The 7,183-nt window shown below is 41.4% G+C and overlaps 1 non-coding gene and 1 pseudogene across 1 annotated transcript; both read right to left on the bottom strand.

Annotated features, from left to right (window-relative positions):
- Positions 1–236: 236 nt before the first annotated feature.
- On the bottom strand, positions 237–343 carry LOC122737588. Its single transcript, XR_006354411.1, has one exon. It is a non-coding gene; the product is annotated as a U6 spliceosomal RNA (small nuclear RNA).
- Positions 344–3,994: 3,651 nt separating this feature from the next.
- LOC122749682 lies at positions 3,995–4,881 on the bottom strand (annotated as a pseudogene).
- Positions 4,882–7,183: the final 2,302 nt, after the last annotated feature.

The following is a 7,183-nucleotide window of genomic DNA, read 5'->3' as shown; positions in this document are numbered from 1 at the left end:
CAAAAATTATGCTTCAATCTGTTTTCAGATACCACCAGTTCTTTCTCTGTAGATGGATTGCAATTTTCATAAGTTTTTCAGAGTTGTCTTGGATCACTGGATAGCTGAAAATAACCACATGCTTCCCAGCATATCATCTTACACTATTGCTGTTATTTTGTATACAGTACATTCCACTTTGCATTAGTTCATGCAGGTCTTTCCAGCTTTTTCTGATAGCATCCTGCTCATCATTTAAAAATATGGAATGCTTTGCAAATTTGTGTGTCCTACTTGTGCAGGGGCCATGCTAATGTTCTCTCTATCTTTCCAATGTTAGTATATGTGCTGCCAAAGCGAGCACGAATCCTAACTAGTTCTACCACTTACACCTGTGTGATGTTGGGCAAGTTACTTCACTTTTCTGTGCCTCAATTTCCTCATCTGTAGATGATAGAGCATTTTTTAAGTGCTTGTTATGTGCCAGGCACCATGCTAAGTGTTGGAGATGCAAATACAAGTAAGCAAGATGGTTCCTATTCTTAAGGAACTAATATTCTAATTTGTTGTTGCTTTCTTGTTTCAGTCATGTCTTCATGACCCCATTTGGGGTATTCCCAGCAGAGATATTGGAGTGATTTGCTATTTCCTTCCCCAGATCATTTTACAGAGGAGGAAACTGAGGCAAGAAGGATTCAGTGACTTGCCCAGGGTCTCACAGATAGTAAGTATCTGAGGCTAGATTTGAACTCAAGTCTTCCTGACTCCAGGCCGGGTGCTCTATCTACTGTGCCACCTAGCTGCCCTTATATTCAGATAGTAGAAGACAAAACATAAAGGGGGGAACAGGGAAAAGGGTACCTGTAGAAGGAAAGTGTTATTGATGAGGAAGTGGGGTATTCTAAGGAATGGGTTCAATTGGGAGTGAAGTGAAGTGAAATGAAGTGAAAGTCTTTCATAAAATGCTGATCCTCATCAATCAGGGCATGTAAAATGAAGGAATTTCACTAGATAGATGACTTTTGTTTCTTCTCTCTAAATCTAGGATCCAATGAACATTAAAAAAATCATTTAATTTCTGTGGATCTCATTTTCTCCATCTGTAAAATGAAGTAGGGTTGGACTGTAATGAAGGGTGTGCTGGAGCCAGTACTGACCTGCTTGCAAGAGACAGTTATTAAATCTCTAGTGTGAGTATTTATACCTCAGAAATAGGTGCTGATTGTCCAAACTTGAAAAAGTGATGGGGAGAATGTTGATCCAAATTAAACTTAAAATTGTGTTATGGGTAATTTTTTTTAGGGGGAGATCTGATTGTTAAACATTTATTAGCATACTCCTGAAATAGAAGATCTCTTTGTTGCCTTTAATCTAAACATCTAAAATGTTATGCTTATATATGAATAAATATGGTAACTGAATTTATATACCCCTGAATTATAGTGTGGAATAGATCAAATGAAGTACAGTTTTAAAAAAAATGATTTATAACATTACCACTATTATTGTCTACTACTATCTCTCATACAGGAGTGACTGTAATGACTACAGAGGAATTTCACTTCTCAGTGTGGTTGGGAAAATGTTTGCCAAGGTCATCTTGCTAAGACTGCGTAAACTTGCCGACTGTGTTTACCCCAAATCGCAATGTGGCTTTCGAGCAGGGAGGTCAACTATTGATATGATTTTCTCACTTCGCCAACTGCAAGAAAAGTGCAGAGAACAAAGAAAACCCCTCTTCATTGCCTTCATAGACCTGACCAAAGCCTTTGATATGGTTAACAGAGAAGGGCTTTTCAAAATTCTCTTGAGAATTGGTTGCCCTCCTAAACTCCATAGTCTCATTTGCTCCTTTCATTGCAACATGCAGGGTGTTGTACAGTTTGAAGGCAACACCTCTGAAGCATTCAGCATAAATAGCGGAGTTAAGCAAGGATGCGTGCTTGCTCCCACGCTGTTTGGAATTTTCTTTTCCATGCCGTTGCGTCATGCTTTTGGTTCATCAACTGATGGCATCTATCTGCATTCCCGGTTGGATGGAGGCCTGTTCAACGTCTCACATCTGAGATCCAAAACCAGAGTGAGAGGGTAGCACCCTTAGAGACCTGCTTTTTGTCCATGATGCCACACTTGCCTGTCACTTAGAGCGTGATTTGCAGACCGTAATGGATTGCTTCTCCCAAGCTTGCACGGACTTTGGCCTAACCATAAATCTTGAGAAGATGAAAGTCATATATCAGAGTGCTATGTCGTCTCCATTGATACACATTGGTAGCTACCAGTTGGATGTTGTAAGCCAATTCTTGTATCTTGGCTCTATTGTCAGTGACAATTTGTCACTTGATTCTGAGATCAATCAGAGGATTGGGAAAGCTACTTCAACCATGGCTAAGCTTGTCAAACGTGTCTGGGCAAACAGTAAACTGAAAAGACGAACCAAATTTGCTGTCTATAGAGCATGCGTCCTGAGTACCTTACTGTATGGCAGCGAAACATGGACTACATATACTAGACAAGAGAAGAAGCTTAATAGCTTCCACATGCACTGCCTTTGGTGCATCCTTGGCAAATCTTGGGCAAATAGGATCACCAACATAGAAGTGCTCCAACGGGTGCCAATTATGAGCATCTGCATGCTACTGAAACAAGGATGTCTGCGCTGGCTCAGTCATGTGCACCATATGCAAGATGGGGGCATTCCTAAAGACCTACTCTATGGCGAATTGGTCTCAGGCCAAAGACCTGTTGGACGCCCCCAGCTTTGCTACAGAGATGTATGCAAGTGAGACTTGAAGGCTCTGGGAATAGACATCGGCAGCTGGGAGGAGATGGCCAAGGACTGCGCCCCATGGAGTTCAGTACTCAGGAGCAGCTTGCACACAGCTAAGATGGGCCTTCAAGCTCAGGAGGAAGAAAAACGAATGAGATCCAAGAACCGACGGGCAACAGAGAGCGCAGTTTTCCAATGTCCTCGTTGTGGCAGGAGCTGCGGCTCCTGTATTGGACTGCACAGCCATGCTGTGGCCTGTGGCTCTTCAAGCCGCTGATCCATGGTTGTCCGCGACTGGTGGAAGCCTACTACTACTACTGTCTCTCATATAGAAATGTGAATGATCTCAAACCAAGTCTTGACATATATGTTGGACTGAATATGCCCAACTTTAAATAGACTAGTGGCGTGGAGTTTCCATGTGTTTTCATGTTGAATCCAAGAGCTTGAAATCTATCATAACAGTGTCGAAGTTATGTTGTTAGTGGAATTTCTCACTGTCCATGGCTTATAGTATGTGATATAATGGGGTTTTTTTTCCTTTGTCCCAGTGAAAAGGTATGAATGAAGTATGTACCTTGAACATTTTGCCATTCACTAATCTCTGTTTCAACAGATATGTTTGTTGGGGACATGTAAAAGGTGTGTCATGTTTTTCATAGATTTTTTTTTTTTAGTGAGGCAATTGGGGTTAAGTGACTTGCCCAGAGTCACACAGCTAGTAAGTGTTAAGAGTCTGAGGTCGGACCCGAACTCAGGTACTCCTGACTCCAGGGTCGGTGCTTTATCCACTGTGCCACCTAGCTGCCCCTTTCATAGATTTTTATCCAAAGGGTAAAGAGATATGAGAAACCTCTAGAACCCCACTAACAAAACTACCTAGAAAAGGCAGAGTAGTGGAGAAGAAATAACATTGTTCTTGGAGTTAGGGGATCTGGTTTTACGTATCCATTATTCATTAGCTATGTGACCTTGGGTAAGTTTTACAACCATTGGAAGAAAAAAAGCTGCTCCTATTTAGGGAAGAAGGAAGTGCCATCTAGCAGAACCTAGACCAGGATTTCTTAAACTTTTCCCACATTTGACCTTTTTTGCCCAAGAAATTTTTATGTGACCCTGGCTATATAGGTATATAAAATAGTATATAAAATATAAAATAGGTATACAAAATCTTTTACTGTTGCCCAATTTTTTGAGACCCCCACATTCAGTTACATGACCTCATACGGAGTTTTGACCCATAGTTTAAAGCTTTGACCTCCCCCTCTTGCTACTCCAAACCCAGGTGGACCAGTTCATTGACCAAGATTCTGGACATGGTGGCATGGGAGCAGCAAAAAAGGGTTCTGACAAGTCCAGTAGCTGATTTTTGACAACTCCTGACAGCCAGAGTCCATGAAGGAGGTTGTCTACAGTGGCTCTGCAAATGGATGGCTCCAGATTCCAAAGTTGAAGCTTTTCTCAGACTCTTCAGGTTCACCAGGCACCTAGTGCTAGTGCCATCTGATCAATCTGCTCACCACCAGAGCTGCTAAAGAAGACAAAGATAGCTTTGTAGTAATTGCACTTTGTAGTGATTGATGCCATAGACTACCCTGGAAAGTGCTGGGAAGGGGCAGAGTACTTCCATCAACTGAGGGTGCTTCTTGTCCACCTCATCAGAGAGGAAAAGGGAACTGCTGCAAAATGTGAGGTTCCCCTAAGATCCATTGCTTCACTTCACCCTTGTTGTACTGTATATGGTCTAGGTGGGAGAAGTAGATGAGGGAAGAAAAGTGGTGCGCTTAGGGATTGGTCATCCCATCTCAGAATAGGTATCCAAACAACATGGAATTGACAGAGATCTTGGCTGTACCAGTTGAGCTATGGAAGGACATCACTAGGGGTTTGGCTGATATAGGATTCTTCACAAAATCCTTCAGCTCCTTTATGACCAGTTGTTTTTGCTAGATATTGCTCTGCCAATTGCTGGGTAAAATCATATTCTGGGAGGTGGAACAGGAAATTGCACTCTCAGAACCACAGTACAGCATGACCAGGTCCCAGGTGGTCCTGGTCAACACCAGCTCTAGTAACCGAAGGAATCTGGGCAGCGGAGTGGGCACAGGGACTAGGCTACCTTCTGCTGCCATCTTGAAGAGCAAGTTGTTCTGACAGTCCCAGGACACTCTGCCTGGACCTTAGCAAACAATGACCCAGACTGTTGAACTTTTCAGTTAGTGTCTCCAACCCTCATTTTCCTAATCTTTAAAATAGAAATGTTAAGTCCTGAACACTCTGCTTCACATGATTGCTGTGGGGGGAAAATCACTTTGACACACTTAAAGAATGAAAGAAATATGGGCACAATAGTCATAAAGGACTTTTATGTGTGTGTGTGTGGTAAGACGCCCTCAAACTACTCTAGTTTCAGGGCAAGTTTGGGGGTAATATAAAAACCATAGCTCATGAGCCTACACTAATGTGGGCTCATGTTTCTTTTTATCTGACCAGAGAGAAGACTGCTTTGTTTGAAGGAAAGATGTGTAGTTAAATACATCAAAATAAATGACATGGGAAATTCTTTCTTATACTGGTGCATTCTCCCAGATTGCTCCACCACTGGTGGAGATAGCTACCATGTATGGAGCACTTTAAGGTTTGCAAAGACTTTGCAAATGTTATCTTATTTGGTCCTTACAACAATTCTGAGAGGTTCTATTATTATCTCCACCTTACAGATTAAGAAATTGAGGCAAAAATTAGTTAAGTGACCCATTCAAGGACGCACAGCTAATACCTAAGGTAGGATTCGAACTCAAGTTTTCCTGACTCCAAGTTGAGTCCACATCCACTGTGCTACCTCGAAGGGGCCACATATGTACAATATCCCTTTGAACAGGGAATAAATGTGAAAGAAGGCACCTATACAGGGAGAACACAGCCAGGGCAACAAATAATACTGTCTCCCAGGTGAAACGCCTCTCCTCTTCTTTGATTGTCAATTGCTACTTCTTCCACAGAACTATTGATGAGATGAGTTTATCAGATTATTGTATTGTTGACCTTTTGTATTGCTATGCTGTGTTTCTGTGTATCTGTGCTAGGCTATTCTACTAGTGGTGCTGTCATCTCTAGGTCCTCCACAGTTGGACTGCATTCTGCTACCAACTGCTGCTGGTCTTCTGATGAATTATTGATGCCCTCTATACTTTTTTCTATTGCTGTAAGGTAGGAGTTTCAACTTTTTTTTTTTAGTATATAGCAACATTGACTATCAGTTTTGCTCTTTTTGTGATTTAAATCTAAGTCATAGCCAGGGAATCATCCAACCAACAGAAATCTTTAGCTATTAAAATAGATTTTTTTTAAGCTTCCTAAACTGCCTAAGCAGTCTCTCCCCGGGATTGTGTCTACTGAGTTGGGGTCAGAAAGTTCCTTTCAATTCTTCTTCAGTTCCATCACCTTTGCATTCTACTTTGTAAGAGGCATAGTGTTTAGCCCATAGTAGGTGTTCAATAAATGTTTATTAAACTTCAACTAAATGAAATCCAGTGTTAGGTTTTCTGGTTTCGATTTCTATGCAGAAGGGAACAAATGATTATCTAATAAGAAACACCTGCATGACAATGGCATCTGGAGTCCTTAAATAAGAAATGACCTCTAGAGGTCATCTAGTCCCTAGACAAGTTTACCCTGAAACTATCCAAGACAGGTCATTGCTTATCTTGATTTCAAAGCTCTCTTGGGCTAGAGAAGATATGCCCTCCTTTGGAAGCTTATTCCAGCATTTAATCTCTCTGATGATGCCATAGGAAGCATGACTTTCATTTCTACCTGCTGGAAAAATGACTAAGAATAAAATAAATGAAGCTGTCAGGAAGGGAAGCTCCTTATGTTGTGGAATAGATTGTGTTTCAGCATCTGTCTCTAGCCACTTTGAGACCATCTTCTTATTGTCCAAAGATGTTGCTCTTGTTTATTCAATGACCACCAACGGGCAACCCAGGTACTCAGAGTTCAGAGCAGCTTCATTATTCAAAGCTGTAAATGTTACACTCCGGACTGCAATACATTATCATTCAAATGAGCCAAGCACAATGGAAGGGAAAATATGCAAACAGATTTCTCTCCCAGTTCTTTCTCTAACACTCCATAATCACAGCGGGCAGGTGTCTGGGATAGTTGAACATGAATATAAGGAAGGCCAAGGTATTATCATCTAAGCAAAACAAAAATGATATATAAAGTCTAACATCCTTTAGGCAAGTAGAATATCTCTCACCATTCACTGGGATAAAGATGCCTTCTGTTTATCAGTCAATCACCTGTCCCGATGGTTTTCCTCTTGGTTCCATTGTTGGGGTCAGGGTAGATGTCTTATCTCCTTTTATTACTGGTTCATTTGAGGACCCTCATTTTACCTATCTACAAAAGGTGGAGCAGTAGAAGCTA

The sequence above is a fragment of the Dromiciops gliroides genome, chromosome 1 (genome assembly GCF_019393635.1).
Source record: "Dromiciops gliroides isolate mDroGli1 chromosome 1, mDroGli1.pri, whole genome shotgun sequence".
NCBI lineage: Eukaryota > Metazoa > Chordata > Mammalia > Microbiotheria > Microbiotheriidae > Dromiciops > Dromiciops gliroides.
Note: the sequence above shows the minus strand (reverse complement) of the source record. Positions and strands in the feature narration are given on the sequence as shown.